This window comes from Pelophylax lessonae (genome assembly GCF_965119305.1).
Source record: "Pelophylax lessonae genome assembly, chromosome: 3".
Taxonomy (NCBI): domain Eukaryota; kingdom Metazoa; phylum Chordata; class Amphibia; order Anura; family Ranidae; genus Pelophylax; species Pelophylax lessonae.
This window is the reverse complement of record NC_138770.1, coordinates 204,056,309-204,076,444: the sequence shown is the minus strand read 5'-3', so window position 1 is coordinate 204,076,444 and position 20,136 is coordinate 204,056,309. Positions and strand designations below refer to the sequence as shown.

The following is a 20,136-nucleotide window of genomic DNA, read 5'->3' as shown; positions in this document are numbered from 1 at the left end:
TCCTGGCATTCTCAGAATGTAACTGTTTTTTAAAACTGTTAGGCCCCTTTCACACGGCAATGGAGTTCGTTCTGCTCAGTGCGGGATCCATCCGCCGATCCCCGCTGAGCAGGCGGGTGACAAATCCGTCTCTGCCCTATGTGCAGAGAGGGAGCTGTCAGATCCCTGCTGTCTTCTATGGGGAGATCGGATGAGAACTCTGTTCTCATCCGATCCTCTAGATGAATGGAAAATAGGATTTCCATCCGGATTTCATGGACAGGATCGGAATCGGGTAGCTGCGTGTGTCAGTGGAGATGTCTTTCCTGACATCCGCTGCCCCATAGGGATGCACGGAGCATCCGATCAGGCCAGCCTGAAAAACTGACAGGCGGATCGGGTCGCTCGTGTGAAAGGGGCCTTAAATCAATGGGTTTAGTTGCGCTTAATAATTTACTGCTGTTCAGGGGCTCTGAGCTTCAGCAAATGTCAGGATCCAGCAAGGAGACACAGGAGCAATTCTGGAGGCAATTTACAGCACACACTCGTTTTGGTAACGTAATTAATAATGTGGAATTGATGTAGATTATTTTGTATCATGTTATTATGGGTAAAGTTCCACATTAAGTTGTACTGGTCACGTGCAGTGTGAGGCAGTGGATGGCATTGTACTGTGCTATGTTGAATAAAGTTGTTTTCACCACACACTACAATGATGAGAAGTGGGTCTGTATGACACCAGCCATTTTACTTTGTCTTGTAATGAGACCATGCCTGAATAGCCGACCAATGCAGTCCCGCCGCCTCGGCTGTGTATAGACCTTGTGTTCCCAGGGAATGTTTTATTTGCCCCCAGCAGTGACTGTAGGCCATGTACTGTACTCCTTATAGACCAGGACCTCTCACACATTTCTGCCCTCGTCGTCTTTATTTATATTACACATCAGCTCTATAGTTACTATTGTTTGGCTACACGTGCGCCCAGCTCTGAGAAACGGTCGCTGTCGTCTCCACAGTAACAGCTAAGGGACCGTCTCCCGCTCTCAGCGTACAGACCGCCAGCTCTAACACATGTGGCTAGATGCTTCACTCCAACATTCTTCCTCAGCTCTGACCTCTAATAACCTCATCCCCGCCCACCATGACATCACATTCCAGCCCCCACCAACGCGCCACTTTCTGCAACCAATCAGTGCCTCCCTCTCATCGCACTCAATGACACTGGGAGGAAGGATGTGGAGGGCGGGGCTCGGTGTAAAACGAAAGGGGTAGTGGCACACCTCTGCATCTCCCGCCGCTGATTGGCTGCCAGCGTTGTGTTGGCGGCGTCATCGGCTTGCTGTGCGTGTTCACGGCAGTGACACCGGCTGCGGCGAGCATCTACGTGTGTCTTCCCTGTGTGCAGCATCTATCCACACCGGGGCAGGCCGCCCGTCCGTCCTCCGGGTGAGTTAGTGTCTCCTCTCCTATTTCCCAGCTCCCGTCACCAGGGAAACTGGCCATACTGTTTACCAAGGTTACTGGCGGTCACCCATCCTGAGCCTGATGTGATCATCACCCTATGACGAGCCCTGCATTATTCATCACACCCGCCGTACGGCTTGTCTATGGGCTGGGTACGGCTCCCCCATTCCTCTGTTATACGTGATCAGGCCGTCCTCAGTCCGTATTCACATCACAACAATAATCGTCATTACCGGTGTGACGTCTTACTGATAAGGAGGGACTCACATTCAGCTTATTATGGTCGCATAGACATATATGTGTATGTATATATTGTGTGTGTGTGTGTGTGTGTGTATATATATATATATATATATATATATATATATATATAGTGTGTGTGTGTGTGTAGCATGGTGATTGCATAGACTATATATATATATATATATATATATATATATATATATATATATATATATATATATATATATATATATATTCGCTCAAAAAAAATTGAACACTTTTTATACATAGTATTGCATCAAGTCAATTAAACTCCTGGGATATTGATCTGGTCAGTTAAGTAGTAGATGGGGTTGTCAATCAGTTTCAGCTGCTTTGGTGTTAATGAAATTACCAGGGGCACTAGATGGGCAACAATGAGACAACCTCCAAAACAGGAATAGTTTTACAGGTGGAGACCACTGACATTTTTTTCCCCTACTCATCTTTTCTGACTGTTTACTAGTTTTGCATTTGGCTAGGGTCTGTGTCACTACTGGTAGCATAAGACGATACCTGGACCCTATATAGCAGTGATGGCAATCCTTGGCTCCCCAGATGTTTTGGAACTGCATTTCTTATAATGCTCAACTACACTGAAGTGCAGGAGCATCATAGGAAGTGTAGTTCTAAAACATCTGGGATGCCAAGGTTCGCCATCACTGCTATAGAGGTTGCACAGGCAGTCCAACTCCTCCAGGGTGGTACATTAATATATGCCATTGCCAGAAGATTTGCTGTGTCTCCCAACACAGTCTTAGGAGCATGGAGGAGATTCCAAAAGACAGGCAGTTACTCTAGGAGAGCTGGACAGTGCCTTAGAAGGTCCTTAACCCATCATCGGGACCGGTATCTGCTCCTTTTGTGCAAGGAAGAACAGGGTGAGCACTGCCAGAGCCCTACAAAATGACCTCCAGCAGGCCACTGGTGTGAATGTCTCTGACCAAATCTGAATCAGACCTCATAAGGTTGGCCTGAGGGCCCAAATTCCTCTAATGGGCCCTGTGCTCACTGCCGACACCGTGGAGCTCGATTGGCATTTTCCATGGAACACCAGAATTGGCAGGTCCACTGCTGGTGCCCTGTGCTTTTCACAGATGAGAGCAGGTTCACGCTAAACACTTATGACAGACAAGAAAGGGTCTGAAGAAGCTGTGGAGAACGTTATGCTGCCTGTTAACATCGTTCAGCATGACTGGTTTGGTTGTAGGTCAGTGATGGTTTGGGGAGGCATATCCATGGAGGGACACACAGACCTCTACAGCCTAGACAATGGCACCCTGACTGCCATTAGGTATTGTGATGAAATCCTTGGACCCATTGTCAGACCCTATGGTGGTGCAGTGGGTCCTGAGTTTCTCTTGGTGCATGACAATGCCCGGTCTCATGTGGTTGGAGTATTCAGAGAGTTCCTGGAGGATAAAGGAATTGATACCATTGAATGGCCCACACGCTCGCCTGACCTAAATCCAATAGAACATCTCTGCAACATTATGTTTTTATCTATCTGGCACTGCCAGGTTGCACCTCAGTCTGTTCAGGAGCTCAGTGATTCCCTGGTCCAGATCTGGGAGGAAATACCCTAAGACACCATCCATCGTCTCATTAGGAGCATGCCCTGATGTTGTCAGGCATGCATACAAGCACGTGGGGGCCATACAAACTACGAAGTACCATTTTGAGTCGCTGCAATGAAATTTCAGCAAAATGGACTTGCCTTATCATTTTTTCCCTTTGATTTTTGGGGTGTCTTTGAATTCGGTCCTCTGTAGGTTGATGATTTTCATTTCCATCAATGTGGCATTCTTTCATTCCTGACCAATTACCCAGTCCATATCAGTGTGTGTGTGTGTGTGTGTGTGTGTGTGTATGTGTGTGTATGTGTATATATATATATATATATATATATATATATATATATATATAATAATTAGTGTGTGTGGATTTACACTGCCGCACAGAGCGGCTCACAGCAGGGGTACGTTCCTGTTCACCCTTTCAGGTCCAATTTCAGTCTGAATTAAGACCTGAAATGGACCATAAGACGCACAGCACTCCTGTGCTCCGGAGATATGTAAACCGGCTCCATAGAGAGCCAGTCACAATCTCCTGACACGTGAATTGGATGCGGAGAAACCCGCATCCAATTCGCTGTAGTGTGAACCTAGCCTGAAAAAGGAAAAGAGTAAGTAATGTTCAGGTGGCTCTTTGGTTGGGCATTGTGTTTGTGAAATTTCTCATTATTGCTAGCCATTAACAGTGGTCCATGTGACTATTTTCCAGATGTAACGCTCATTATAAGACCATGCAGTGAATAAGATGAATAGAGGATGCACAGGCCTCACCTCTTGTATTGATGCCAGAACAAAAGGCCTGCAAGCTTTTTCTTCCTAGGGCTAAATGATGTATAGACTACATAATGACCTTTATTTATTCATTGTGCATAGCTCAGTCAGGAAAATAACCTAATATTCTGAGTCTGTAATATGGATTGTGTGAAGAATTGATACTGAATGCATATTCATCAGTAAACAAGCTTTACCATGTGATTCGGAGAGACCAAACACCCAATGCATTCTTCTATAAATAGATGGGCCATGCACGTTCCTGGGATGTAATGGAAAAAGAACTGTCCATAGAGCAATGACCAGACATAGATTCTGCAGAATACTTGTGTGCACTAAAGACAGATCTGTCAGTGTTCTGCTCTACCTGGAACATTCCTTCAGTGAAGTGATGTTTGTTTACATTCATGCATGAGGAATCCTGAGTGGTCTCTTCAAGGCTAATGGTAGCTTTAGGAAACTGGTTACCTCCCAAGTACAACCCATTAAAAATGATTGTCATGTGAAGGGTTATTGGGTATTATCACACAGAGTAGGTGCTTCCTGTTGCCGGTCACTGGAATGCTTCATGTACTTATAAAAGTGGTTCTTAAAGAGGAAGTAAACCCTCCTCTGTAACTTGTACCTATAGGTAAGGCTTATCTATAGGTACTGTAAATATCTCCTAAACATGTATCGTATAGGATATATTTACCTTACATGCAGCCAGTGACATCACTGGCGCATGCGCTCTGAAGGAACGGCCGCTGGTGCCGTTCCTTCAGAGCTCCATGCCATGACCGTCGGCTCCCACTCGCGTGCGCAGGAGTGACGTCACCGCGGCTCCGGCCAATCAGATGGCCGGATGCCGCGATCCCGGAAGACGGGCGACTGGACATGTCGCCTGTCATACAGGTAAGCGGACGGCGGGGGCTCGTTCTAAGGTAAGTATTTCATAATGAGCTAGTATGCAATGCATACTAGCTCATTATGTGTTTCTCTTGCAGGTTGCAAAAATAAAAAAAAAAAACATTTTTTGGGGGTTTACAACCTCTTTAAGGCAGAAGGTTTTTTTTTTTTTATCCTAATGCATTAAGATAAAAAGCCCTCTGTGTAGCAGCCCCCCTAATACTTACCTAAGCCCCTTCTCAATCCAGCGATGTGCACTAGTGCCTCAGCTGTCCAGGACTCTCCCTCCTGATTGGTTGAGACAGCAGCGGTGCCTTTGGCTCCCTTTGCTGTCAAAGTCAGTTAGCCAATGAGGAGGGGGTGGGGTCGAACCTTGGCTCTGTGTCTGAAAAGGACACAGAGCTGCGGCTCGGCTTGGGTGCCCCAAAGCAAACTGCTTGCTGTGGGAGCTCTCAACAGGAACAGGAGGGAGGGGACAGGAGCGTCAGTGAGGGATCTGAGAAGAGGAGGATCTGGGCTGCTCTGTACAAAACCACTGCACAGGACAGCTAAGTATAACATATTTGTTATTTTTTTTTAAGAAAAAAAAAAAAAATCATCTTTTAGTATCACTTAAGTTTAACCACTTGAGTACCAACCTATATATACACATTATTACTAGGCCATTTTTCAGTTGTTGATAGTTTGACTGGCAATTACTCACTAATGCAAGGCTGTACCCTAATATGTGTGTGTATGTGCTTTATTTCCAAAAGTGTTGGGACACCTGGCTTTACATGAACTTTAATGGCATTCCACTCTTAGTCCGTAGGGTTTAATATTGAGTTGGCCTACTCTTTGCAGCTATAACCACTTCAACTCTTATGTGAAGGCTTTCCACAAGGTTTATGCCTCGTACACACGTGCAGATCGTCGGCCGAACAATCGGCCGTCTTTTGTCCCCGGGCTGTCGTGTCTGTTGAAAAGTGCAAAAGACTGCACACGAATTTTGTCCGACTGCAGAAGTGATGTCATGTGATGGTTAACTTTCCCTGTGTTTTTTTCTTTTCTGAGCATGCCCAGTCTTGCAAATCTGCTGTCTGTCGGCCGAATTCTGTATTGACTGGCGAACAATCGGCCGCTCTGGTGTCGGCATACAAAAATTTTAATGCTTGCATGACAGATTCTTTTCTGCCGAAAGTGCGCTGTCGGAAGCATCATACTAACAAGCCGAAAATCGGCCGATCGTTCGGCCGAACATTTTCGGCCGACAATCTGCACGTGTGTACGGGGCATTAGGAATGTTTGACCATTCTTCCAGACGCACATTTGTGAGGTCAGACACTGATGTTGGATGAGAAGGCCTGGCTGGCAGTCTCTGCTCTAATTCATCCCAAAGGTGTTCTATCGGTTGAAGTTGGGACTTTGTGCAGGCTAGGTAAGTTCCTCCACCCCATTCTCGCTCATCCATGTCTTTTATGGTCCTTGCTTTGTGCACTGGTCCAAATCATTTTGGTTGAGGGGGGATTATGGTGTGGGGTTGTTTTTCAGGGGTTGGGCTTAGCTCCTTAGTTCCAGTGAGGGAACTCTTAAGGCATCAGCATACCAAAACATTTTGGATAATTTCGTGCTCCCAAACTTGTGGAAACTGTTTGGGGATGTTCCAACATGACTGCACACCAGTGCACAAAGCAAGGTCTATAAAAGACATGGATGTGTGAGTTTTGGGTGGAGGAACTTGACTGCTCTGTACAGAGTCCTGACCTCAACCTGCTAGAACACCTTTGGGATGATCTACATCAGTGCCTGACTTCACAAATGTACTTCTGGAATAATGGTTAAACAAAACGTTGCCATAGACACACTCCTAATCCTTGTGGACAGCCTTCTCAGAAGAGTTGAAGCTGTTATAGCTGCAAAGGGTGGGCCAACTCAATATTGGACTAAGACTGGGATGCCATTAAAGTTGGTGTGTGTGTGTGAAAAGGCAGGTGTCTCAACTTTTGGTAATATAGTGTGTGTGTATGTGTGTGTGTGTATATATATATATATATATATATATATATATATATATATATATATATATATATATATATATATATATATATATATATATATATATATATATATATATATATATATATATATATATATATATATTAGGGATAGACCATGTTTTTTTTCAGGGCCGATGCCAATATTTTGGTCACAACGTATTGGTATTGGCCAATATTTTGCACATTTAAAGTTTTGAAAAATAAAGACAATTTTTGACACAAATCTGGTACTGAACATGTTAATCTTTGTTTAATGCTGTCTGTCTGGCACACTGTGGTAGGTGGGTGGCTGGCACAGGGCCTGTGGCTGTCTGGTACAGGACCTGTCTGTGGCTGGCTGGCTGGCACCTGTCTGTGGCTGCCTGGCACAGGGGCTGTGGCTGGCTGGCTGGTACAGGGCCTGTGGGTGTATGGCTGTGATACACTACCGGTAGTGAGACTAGTCCCGACTCCAGACGAGGCTGTCCAAGGCAAGGTAGGAGGCTTAAGAAGGCAGAATGACGCCACAAAAATATCGGCCAGTTCTGGGGCCGATACCGATATATTGGTTAAAGTGCATATTGTCCCCCGATATATCAGCCTTGCCAATAATCCGTCTATCAATAATAATAATAATAATAATAATAATAATTATATAATTTTTTTTCTATTATTATTACACTGATCAAAAAAAAAAATTTGAGGAACGCTTTGAAAGCACATCAGGTCTCAATAGGGAAAAAAATCTCATGCTGGATATTCATACTGATAGGGACTGGGTAATGTTAGAAACAAAAGGATGCCACATTGTTTGATGGAAATGAAAAGTATCAACTTACAGAAGGCTGAATTCAAAGACACCCCGGAAATCTAAATGGAAAAAATGCAGCAACATAAAATGGTCAATAGTTTGTATGGCCCCCATGTGCTTGTATGTATGCCTGACAACGTTGGGGCATGCTCCTAATGAGATGAGGGATGGTGTCCTGGGGTATTTCCTTCTAGGTCTGGACCAGGGCATCACTGACCTGAACAGACTGAGGTGCAACCTGACCGCGTCAGATGGACCAAAACATAATGTCCCAGAGGTGTCCTATTGGATTTAGGTCAGGCGTGCATGGGGGCCGTTCAATGTTATCAATTCCTTCATCCTCCAGGAACTGGCTGCATACTCTAGCTACATGAAGCTGGGCTTTGTTGTGCACCAGGAGGAACCCAGCACCCACGTAGGGTCTTACAGTGGGTTCAAGGATTTCATCCTGATACTTAATGGCAGTCAGGGTGCCATTGTCTAGCCTGTAGAGGTCTGTGCTTTCCATTGATATGCCTCACTTGGCCATCACTGGTCATGCAGAACATTGTTACAGGCAGCATACTCTCCACGGCTTCTCCAGACCCTTTCATGTCTGTCACATGTGCTCAGGGTGAACCTGCTCTCATCTGTGAAAAGCTCAGGGTGCCAGTGGCAGACCTGCCAATTCTGGTGTTCAATGGCAAATGCCAATCGACCTCCACAGTGCCAGGCATTGAGCACAACTCCCACTAGAGGACGTCTGGCCCTCAGGCCACCCTCATTAAGTCTGTTTCTGATTGATCAGAGACATTCACACCAGTGGCCTGCTGGAGGTCATTTTGTAGGGCTCTGGCAGTGCTCATCCTGTTTCTCCTTGCACAAAGGAGCAGATACCGGTCCTGCTGATGGGTTAAGGACCTTCTATGGCACTGTCCAGCTCTCCTAACCTGTCTTCTGGAATATCCTCCATGCTCTTGAGATTGTGCTGGGAGACACTGCAAACTTTCTGGCAATGCCACGTATTGATGTGCCATCCTGGAGGAGTTGGACTGCCTGTGCAACCTCTATAGGGTCCAGGTATCACCATCGCCTCGTGCTACCAGTAGTGACACTGACCCTAGCCAAATGCAAAACTCGTGAAAAACAGTCAGAAAAGAGGAGTAGGGGAAAAAAAAATTCAGTAGCCATAACCTGTAAAACAATTCCTGTTATGGAATTTGTCTCATTGTTGCCCATCTACTTGCACTTGTTAATTTCATAAACACCAAAGAAACTGACTAACCACCCCCTCTGCTACTTAACTGACCAGATCAATATCCCAGGAGTTTGACTTAATGCTACACTCTGATTAAAAAGTGTTTTATATATACAGCTCCGAGAAAAAGTGTGTGAACCCTTTGGAATGAAATGGATTTCTGCACAAATTGGTCATAAAATGTGATCTGATTATCTAAGTCACAACAATAGACAATCAGTCTGCTTAAACTAATAACCCACAAAGAATTATGTTTTTATTAAATACACCATGTAAACCTTCACAGTGCAGGTGGAAAAAGTATGTGAACCCCTAGACTAATGACATCAAGAGCTAATTGGAGTGAGATGTCAGCCAACTGGAGTCCAATCATTGAGATGAGATTGGAGGTGTTGGTTACAGCTGCCCTGCCCTATAAAAAACACACCAGTTCTGGGTTTGCTTTTCACAAGAAGCATTGCCTGATGTGAATGATGCCTCACACAAAAGAGCTCTCAGAAGACCTACGGTCAGATAGAGGGAAGAGTAAAGCCCTGTACACACGTACTGATCGTCGGCCGAACGATCGGCCGTCTTTTGTCCAGGGCTGTCGTGTCTGTTGAAAACTGCAAAAGACTGCACACGAATTTTGTCGGCCAACAACAGCCGACTGCAGAAGTGATGTCATGTGATGGTTAACTTTCCTTGTCTTTTTTTTTTTTTTTTCTTTTCTGAGCATGCCCAGTCTTGCTAATCTGCTGTCTGTCGGCCGAAATCTGTACTGACTGGCGAACAATCGGCCGTTCTGGTGACGGACAACAAAAATTTTAAAGTCTGCACGACAGATTCTGTTCGGCCGAAAATGCGCTGTTGGAAGCATCATACTAACAAGCCTGCAATCAGTCGTCGGCCGAATATTTATGGCCGACAATCGGTACGTGTGTATGGGGCTTAAGACTGAATATTGTTGCGGAAACTTAGTTTTCCCAATTTTCTGTACAGGACAAACCCCCCCCGACCCCTTTTAGAAAAACACCCCAAGGCAATCTATTCTTTTGCCTCAATTCTTGGGGAATGAAGAAACAAGCTAATATTGCTGGGGTTAAAAAAAAAATGCAGCTTGGTAATAGCGCACTGAATACAATAAGGCTGCATTGACATCTTCATGTTCTGGAAGCTAATTCTGTGTTTGCGATGCCATTTATGTTAATGGCACACCATACACAGCCAGCAAACATGCATGGTAAAACGCACAACAAATGTACAGTAAGAATATGCCCAAAACTCAAGGTGTGTTTCTTGTGGCCCGTGTAGGGCAGCCCATTCAAGTGACTGGGCCATCCTGTGTGTGGTGCACAAAAACAAATGCATTCACGTGACACACTTTTAAATGGGGCCTAAATGTATAGGCCATGCATAGGGGGGGTAGTAAAGGTGTTAATATACATGTCACTGCAGAGACAGGATAGAGTTGAGGTACACAGAAGAGGAAGGGGTTGGTGAAAGGGTTAAAAACAACCCAACAGTCTTGAATATCTGCTGCTGATCTGGAACCAATGAATATTAGTTCCTCCTTTTTCCTCCATTTGTGAGAGATTGGCGGGCTCTCCAATGTAAATGGTATTACATTTGTAATCACTGTGATTGGTCATCACCGCAATCACAAGGTACAGAGCCTCTCTATATTCTGCCTGTGATGCGAGCTGTCTGAGGACCTTACAGGCACACTGGCCGTCTGAGGGGGATTTCTGCAGTGCCGCTACTTATAAGCATACAGTAGGAAACCTGTGTGGAGAGTGACATGAAGGCATTGCTTCCTCTGATTCTGCCTTAGCCTGATGTTGGCTGAAAACGGGTCACAGGAGTGCAGGTTTAACTTCACGCCTGGGATTCATAGGAGAAGATGGGGGCAACAAAGCTTTGGCCCTACTTCTTTCATTTCTACCTGTAATGCCTTGCAGGGTCTCACTGGAGGCCCAGCATAGCTACCGTATTGTGCATGAATCTGCCAGGTCCGTATCATTACACACCACCCTTTGTCCATAATGCATGCAAATTATGGACAGCACACCAGGAATTGTTGGACGCGATACATCCGATTCAATCTAAATGTATAGTGTGTGTGCTCCCTGACTGGATCTTCAAGGCAGTGACGTAGAGATGGACTCCTCAGAGAGATATTAGAAGGCAATGTAAGTGTTTGCTGCAAAATGCAGGAAAAAAATAGTTTTTCAGCTAGTTTCATCGACAATGGAAAACAGGATTTTGCACTGATTGTTTAAAACTACTAAATGAGTAGCTAAAGGAGCTGTGCTGCTGGAGTATAATCCCACATTTTATCTGATCTCAAAAACAGTGGTGTGGTTTTGGTTCTTTGTATTTTACTAATGGGAGTTCTGATTTTTTTCTTTTTTTTTTTTTTTTTTTTTTCTTTTATACCACGTTGTAATGATGTGTGGTCTGTATAATAGGCAGGGAGTAGCGGGTATCATCCTGCAGCTAGAAATGGAAGTAGTGAGGGGAAACAGCCAAGCAGATTGTCATAAGCAGACCAGCTTACACTTTTTCTTTTTTTGGGGTGTCCATTCAGACACAGAGCTGCAGTTTGGGCTGGCCCCCTCTCTCTCCTGATTGGCTTCCGTTGCTGTCAAAGTCAGTTAGCCAATGGTGCCGCTGCTGGGTCTCAGCCAATCAGGAGAGAGAGAGTCTTGGATGGCCGAGGGACATGTGGACATCGCTGCATAGAGATAGGGCTCAGGTAAGTATTAGGGAGGCTGAGGGCGGCTACTACACATAGAATGCATTTGGATAAAAAAACCTTCTACCTTTACAACTCCTTTTAAGCCTTGTACATATGATCAGAATATTATTAAAAAAAATGCCTCTTTTTGAAGCAATTTTTTTTTTTTTTTTTACCCCAAACATGGGACAAACAAGAAAAATGTTCTATGTTCAATACCAGATCGTACGATTTTTGTTTAATCAGTACAGTTTTTTTTTTTTTTTTCAAAAATACAATACAAATACATTACATCTGTCAGCATCACCTGTAGGATCAAGTGATGGGAAGCGCACCACAGAGGTTGTGAACCAAACAGCTAACTGCTGAGGGTCGATGGCTCAGCGAAGCAGCTACACAGGGCCACGGTCCTGGACAGGGAGCTAGAGCATAAGATTCCCCAGGGAGCGGAGTCTAAGAGCCAGTAGGTTGCGGCTCCCAGCTCACGCTCACGGCTGGTTTTGGTGGATGGAGAGTAAGCAGCAGTCCAGGGCATAGTCGGGAGTACAAGCAAAAGGTCGGGGGCAACAAGCAGACAGGGATGGTCTGGTGAACAAGCCAAAGTTGGTACACAGGAATCAGATGTAGAGCACATGGCCAGACTCACCTGGGGAAGCCTTCACACAATTGTTGCTTGGGCAAAGATGGCTTGCAGTATGCGGGTTAATATAGTGTTTCCTGTTAGAGGCTGGGGTGAAGCAATGCTGAGAGAAGATTAAACACACAGTTTTGAGAGCACGGTCCCTAAAGGTGATACAGACCAGAGACGTACAGTCAGGGCATGAAACATTACTGCAGATTCATGGCAATATCACTAGGGATGCACCGAAATGAAAATTCTGGGCCGAAACAGAAACCCAAAATTCAGGATGCCCTTGGCAAAAAAACGAAAATGACTTTTTTTCTCCCAAATGATTTTAAAATTGTCACAGCCTGTATATAGATGCTCCTGGCACTATATACCTGTCCCATAGCTGTATTATACAGGTATAGTGCCAGGGGGTAGCTAAGTATACGGAAACAATGATGCACATCATAACACATATGTTGTCACTCACTGCTTCCCACAGATTGCAGGTTGACTCTAGTTCTGCTCCTGTCCTTCCTATCTGCAGCGGCCATACAGTAGAAGATGGAGGGAGGAGGTGGGTGGAGCCAGAGAGTCAGTAATAGGAGGACGAGGAAGATCCTCCTTCGCTCTGCATGCTGGGTCCTCTTCTCGGCCTTGCTTTCCTCTCGAGACCGTGACGTCACTGGTTGCTAGACGCCAGGCGGCTGGCGTTTCAAGCAACCAGTCTAGCACAGGGTGGGCGACAAGGTACAAACGGTGGGTCTCGGGAGCCGGCCACGGCCGGTCACGCACCATATAAGTTAAAGTAAAAGCTGTGGTGGCGGCCATTAATTTTCAGCATATATGACCCGTTTTCGGCTGAAATGGGATAGGCTTATTTTCGGCCGAACATTTCGGTGCACCACTAATTATCACTTCTGAATTTTTTTTCTGTCGTACGAGATTTTTCATACTTTAGTAAGCTGTTATTATTGTTATTGATATTGAGACTAGCATGCAAAAAAAAAAGATGATTCGTCCAATAGTCTCGTGTACTAGAATTTAGACTCTTGGGTTTTTATTGTGGTGTCCCCACTGTTTTTTTTTTTTTTTTCCATCCAATATGGAAGAAATATCTATTTTCACTGTAATATACATTCAGGCTATCTGTAAGCTGGCCACTGACGGCAGATAATGGTTTGACATGCCCCAGTGCCTTATTACCTAGTTTTGGCCATTGATGGGAAAAACACTTGACATATCGACATTCCCATTCTCACTGCGGGAGAGTGGTGTGACTGACATGCTTCAGCACCTGCTTATTATGGGGAAAATTGATCCTTAATGAGAGAGGGAGAAGGGGTGTGTGTATGATATATAATTTATATTCTATATTTAGTGTGTGTATGTGTGTAAAAATATATATATTATAAATTGAGACAGTAGTCTAGGTTTTCAACATATATTATTCAAGTGTGCAAAGAGGACTAAAACAAGATCTTGAGGTAGATACAAGACAAGGATTTAAAAAAAAAAAAAAAAAAAAAAAAAAAAAGTTATACTTACCTGCTTTATGCAACGATAGTGCACAGTGCAGTCCCTCGCCACCTGTTCCGGAAGTCTCCTGCCGACGCTCTCTGCTCCTTCCTACGAATGCCCCCTTAGAAAGCTGTGTGCCATAGGGGACACCCGTAGATAAACACAGCGCCAGTAAACGACACCCCTGTTCAATCCATACTGGAGTTTGACAGCAACAGGAGGCTGTGTCTCCTGGGGACCAGAAAGTGAGGAGAGCAGTGGTGCAGCTGGGTCAGCGGTGCATTGGTGAAAGGAGGGGTAGGTAAGGGTTTAGGGAATTTGGGGGGGGGGGGGGGTGTGTTTTTTAAGTTAATGCAGGGATTGCATTAGAGTAAAAATAGACTGGAACCACAATAATTGGTCCATTTTCTTGCTATGGTTAAGCTCACTGGCCCACTCCTGTTGATTGAAAATCAAGGTTCCCTCATTCTTCCATCAGGATATTTAAATTGATGGGCTGGTAAACCTGGCTACATTGTAACCAAATTTTCTCGTTCATGTACAGCTGTTGTCCCTCAGTTTGTTTTGGGGGATGGGATTGCACGTTTAGTGTGGTTACCTGTATGGTCACCTAAATGATTGAAGGCTGAGTGTAAAATTCTCAAAGGGGCTATGGCTGGGTAGTGCATGGATCTTGTGACTGCAGTGGTTACATTGCAGGGACTTGAATAGTGTCTTTTATGCACAACTCTCTGGTTTGATGTCGATTCATCACTTCATTTTCCAGTGATGAGATCCCGAACAGGGCAAAAGCACTGCACAGAGCAGGTAAGTATAACATGGAGGTTAGATAGGGAAAAAAAAAAAAAAAACACTAAAATATCACTACTAAATTTTAAAGTACAATAGGCTATGTCTTTGTCAGTTGACTGGCATGGTGTAGAACAGGAGTGTCCAACATGTTGCCCGCACTGGTTATGAATGCGGCCCAACACAAAATCGTTACCTTATTAAAAATGCTCATTTTGTGGGCAGTAATTATCTGAAAATGTTGTTTTGTAAAAAAAAAAAAAAAAAAAAAAAGTCTTTACACTTAGTGAACATTTGGGGCAGAAGAAAAATCTAACAGTGTCTGTTTATTGGTCTTTTTTTAAAATTTTATCTTCCTAAAGAAAAATCTTCCACCCAATCCAATTTTATAGATGTCACCCGTTTTTCAGCAGCACCTATAATTTGTGAGCAACTATCTTCAGGATGAAGCACATGGAGGGCAAAATTGGAATCTATCGAACCTGATATTGGTGCATTAGATTATGAAAAACGTGTCAAACATCACACTAGTTTTATGTTGCCTCTTTTAGCCTCTGCTGTAGGGTTTAGTGCAGAGGAGTGCAGCTTAAAGTGTGTGTGTATGTATATAATATACAGGTCCTTCTCAAAAAATTAGCTTATTGTGATAAAGTTCATTATTTTCTGTAATGTACTGATAAACATTAGACTTTCATATATTTTAGATTCATTACACACAACTGAAGTAGTGCAAGCCTTTTATGGTTTTAATATTGATGATTTTGGCATACAGCTCATAAAAAAACCAAAATTCCTATTTCAAAAAATTTGCATTTTTCATCCGACTAATAAAAGAAAAGTGTTTTTAATACAAGAAAAGTCAACCTTCAAATAATTATGTTCAGTTATGCACTCAATACTTGGTCGGGAATTCTTTTGCAGAAATGACTGCTTCAATGCGGCATGGCATGGAGGCAATCAGCCTGTGGCACTGCTGAGGTGTTATGAAGGCCCAGGATGCTTCGATAGCATCCTTGAGCTCATCCAGAGTGTTGAGTCTTGCATCTCTCAACTTTCTCTTCACAACATCCCACAGATTCTCTATGGGGTTCAGGTCAGGAGAGTTGGCAGGCCAATTGAGCACAGTAATACCATGGTCAGTAAACCATTTACCAGTGGTTTTGGCACTGTGAGCAGGTGCCAGGTCGTGCTGAAAAATGAAATCTTCATCTCCATAAAGCTTTTCAGCAGATGGAAGCATGAAGTGCTCCAAAATCTCCTGATAGCTAGCTGCATTGATCCTGCCCTTGATAAAACACAGTGGACCAACACCAGCAGCTGACATGGCACCCCAGACCATCACTGACTGTGGGTGCTTGACACTGGACTTCAGGCATTTTGGCATTTCCCTCTCCCCAGTCTTCCTCCAGACTCTGGCACCTTGATTTCCGAATGACATGCAAAATTTGCTTTCATCCGAAAAAAGTACTTTGGACCACTGAGCAACAGTCCAGTGCTGCTTCTCTGTAGCCCAGGTCAGGCGCTTCCGCCGCTGTTTCTGGTTCAAAAGTGGCTTGACCTGGGGAATGCGGCACCTGTAGCCCATTTCCTGCACACGGTGGCTCTAGATGTTTCTACTCCAGACTCAGTCCACTGCTTCCGCAGGTCCCCCAAGGTCTGGAATTGGTCCTTCTCCACAATCTTCCTCAGGGTTCGGTCACCTATTCTCGTTGTGCAGCGTTTTCTGCCACACTTTTTCCTTCCCACAGACTTCCCACTGAGGTGCCTTGATACAGCACTCTGGGAACAGCCTATTCGTTCAGAAATTTCTGTGTCTTACCCTCTTGCTTGAGGGTGTCAATGATGGCCTTCTGGACAGCAGTCAGGTCGGCAGTCTTACCCATGATTGCGGTTTTGAGTAATGAACCAGGCTGGGAGTTTTTAAAAGCCTCAGGAATGTTTTGCAGGTGTTTAGAGTTAATTAGTTTATTCAGATGATTAGGTTAATAGCTTGTTTAGAGAACCTTTTCATGATATGCTAATTTTTTGAGATAGGGATTTTGGTTTTTCATGAGCTGTATGCCAAAATCATCAATATTAAAACAATAAAAGGCTTGCACTACTTCAGTTGTGTGTAATGAATCTAAAATATATGAAAGTCTAATGTTTATCAGTACATTACAGAAAATAATGAACTTTATCACAATATGCTAATTTTTTTAGAAGGACATATATATATTAGGATTTGCACGGCGCAGCCCCTTATTGTTTTCTATTTGGGTCCCCTGTTGGTGGTCTTGGCTCCACCCTTCTGCCGAGTGCCCCTTTGGAGTGCAGCCTCTTGCTATGGGGCCTCTCAAGCAGGGTCACTCCTGAGCCACATTGTCCATACACAGCATGACTCAGCCCTCACTCTCTTCTCATTGGCTGTGATTGACAGCAGCGGAAACCAATAGTTCCCGCTGCTGTGAGCCAATGAGTGACCTGCTCTCATGCACACTGCTGGATTTAGATGGGCTCTGGTAAGTAAGGGGGTGGAGAAGCTGTAACCCAGAAGGTTTTTTACCTTCAAGCAAAGATTGCATTAAGGTAAGTAAATCACCCTTTCTTTAGAACCATTTTTATTCTCAGTTTAGGCAGTAGTTGATGCCCTATGTACAGCCTGCACTCATGCAAAGTGTTTGCTTTATAAATCAATCCCTGGTGGTGTGCCCTAACTATTGAAGGTGTGCCTGATATCTGGGTTTACAACCACTATTTGATATCCTAACCTGCACTGGCAAAATGAACGTGGTAGGCTGCCAGGCCAAAGCAAATACTTGATCGCTCATATTTGTGCGTTACTTCACCCTGAGAGGAAAGGGAGTATTTCCAGCTCGGTCTGGTCATACAGACAATCATCTACAGTAAATGTTACATTCTTTACTCAGGCGTAGAACTGATTACATTTTCCATCCTTCATATAGGACGTTAGTTTATTGCTCTGCAATCAGATCTTCCAGAGGACCTCAGCTTTCATTTATTTGATTTAAACACAAGATATTACAGTTCTATGATGAAACCGTCTGCAGCACTGAAATATATACTGCTAATGGTTTCTTCCTAAACCCAGTGTGTATAAATGTGTATGAGCTTTGAATTCTCTACTCTTTTAACCCTTATAGTGGCTGGTAGTTTTGGAAGTTTTCCTACTGTGAAGACAATAAAATGAAATGGTCCACTGCAAGTCTGCCAACCACATATTTTTTTTTTTTTTTTTTTTTTTTTTTTTTTTTTTTTTAGAATGGCCTTTACTAACCTTTTTACCCCTGAGGAACCCTTTGAAATAATTTTCAGGCTTTCAGGAAACCCTGGCTAAGAAGAATTCTAGCCGCTGCTTACTGTACATGTCAGTTGTCATCTGGCACAAAATATTGAAGGAAAGGATCTGTGTGAGAATCGGATATCCTATGATGGCTGTGTCACTAGTCCAAAATAAGAAAGCTAAAATGGTTCAGCCTCTACATGTGTTATCAATGCATGAAACCTAGAATGTGACCCTGGGGTGAGAATGGCAGCTTTCTGCCCAGATTTTTATTATTGGGTCTGTAGCTAAATTGGCTTCATATGTTCCCCCCCCCCCCCCCCCCCCCCATATTTTACAATTTTTAGACTGTAACTAAGGTCAAAACGTGTTTATTTTTTCATTTAAGTAAGAAGGTGCTTACCCCCGGCAGACCGTGTAGTGTGTGATAGAGAGGGAGATATCTCCAAAAAATTAAGCATAGCATCAAGTCAATTAAACTAGATATTGATCTTGTCAGTTAAGTAGCAGAGGGGGTTGGTAATCAATTTCAGCTGCTTTTTGGTGTTAATGAAAATAACAGCAGGTGCACTAGATGGGCGACAATGAGATGACCTCCAAAACAAGAATGGTTTTGTGGGTGGAGGCCACTGACCTTTTTTTTTTTTTTTTTTTTTTTTTCCCCTACTCAACTTTTTTGACTGTTTTTCACTAGTTTTACATTTGGCTAGGGTCAGTGCCACTACTGGTAGCATGAGGCGATACCTGAACCCTATTGAGGTTGCAACGACAGTCCAACTCCTCTAGGATGGCACATCAATACGTGCCATTGCCAGAAGATTTGTGGGGTCTCCCAGCACAGTCTCAAGAGCATGGAGGAGATTTCAGTTACTCTTGGAGAGCTGGACTAGGCCATAGAAGGTCCTTAACCCATCAGCAGACCGGTATCTGCTCCTTTGTACAAAGAGAAAGGGATGAGCTCTGCCAGAGCCCTACAAAATGACCTCCAGCAGGCTACTGGTGTGATTCTCAGACCAAAGAATCAGAAACAGACTTCATGAGGGTGGCCTGAGGGCCCCACCTCTTCTAATGGACCCTGTGCTCACTACCTGGCACCGTGGAACTCTGTTTGCATTTGCCATTGAACACCAGAACTAGCAGGTCCACCACTGGTGCCCCGTGCTTTTCACAGATTAGAGCAGGTTCACCCTGAGCATATGTGACAGATGTGAAAGGGTCTGGAGAAGCTGTGGGGGAACGTTATGCTGCCTGTAACATCATTCAGCATGACTGGTTTGGTGGTGGGTTAGTGATTGTCTATATGCATGGAGGGACGCACAGACCTCTACAGGCTGGACAATGGCACCCTGACTGCCATTAGGTATTGGGATGAAATCTTTAGTCCCATTGTCAGACCCTATGCTGGTGCAGTGGGTCCTGGGGTTCCTCCTGGTGCACGACAATGCCCAGTCACATGTGGCAAAAGTATGCAGCCAGTTCCTGGAGGATAAAGGAATTGATATATTGAATAGCCCCCATGCTCACCTGACCTAAATCCAATAGAACACCTCTGGGACATTGTTTCAGACCATCTGACGCCACAAGGTTGCACCTCAAGGCCCGTACACGCGTACCGATTGTCGGCCGAAACTGTTCAGCTGCCGAACGATCGGCCGATTTTCGGCTTGTTAGTATGATGCTTCCGACAGCGCACTTTCGGCCGAACAGAATCTGTCGTGCAAGCATTAAAATTTTTGTATGCCGACACCAGAACGGCCGATTGTACGCCAGTCAGTACAGAATTCGGCCTACAGACAGCAGATTTGCAAGACTGGGCATGCTCAGAAAAGAAAAAAGACAAGGAAAGTTAACCATCACATGACATCACTTCTGCAGTCGGCTGTTGTTGGCCGACAACATTAGTGTGCAGTCTTTTGCAGTTTTCAACAGACAAGACAGCCCTGTGACAAAAGACGGCCGATCGTTCGGCCGACGATCTGTACGTGTGTACGGGGCTTAAGTCTGTTCAGAAGCTCAGTGATGCCCTGGTCAAGATCTGTGAAGAAATACCCCAGTACACCATCTGTTGTCTCAGAAGCATGCCCCGACGTTGTCAGGCATGCATACCAGCACGCGTGGGCCATACAAACTACTGAGTACCATTTTGAGTTGCTGCAATGAAATTTCAGCAAAATGGTCTAGCCTGCTACATCATTTTTTCACTTTGATTTTCAGAGT

At 44.3% G+C, this 20,136-nt stretch overlaps 1 protein-coding gene across 1 annotated transcript in view; it reads left to right on the top strand.

The window, feature by feature from the left end:
• The first annotated feature begins 1,280 nt into the window (after nt 1-1,280).
• Nucleotides 1,281-20,136, top strand: part of ACSL3 (acyl-CoA synthetase long chain family member 3) — a 177,715-nt gene continuing 158,859 nt past the window's right edge. The window contains exon 1 of the mRNA XM_082249393.1: nt 1,281-1,435. The gene's annotated coding sequence lies outside the window, so the exon portion shown is untranslated. The remainder of the gene's footprint in view (nt 1,436-20,136) is intronic.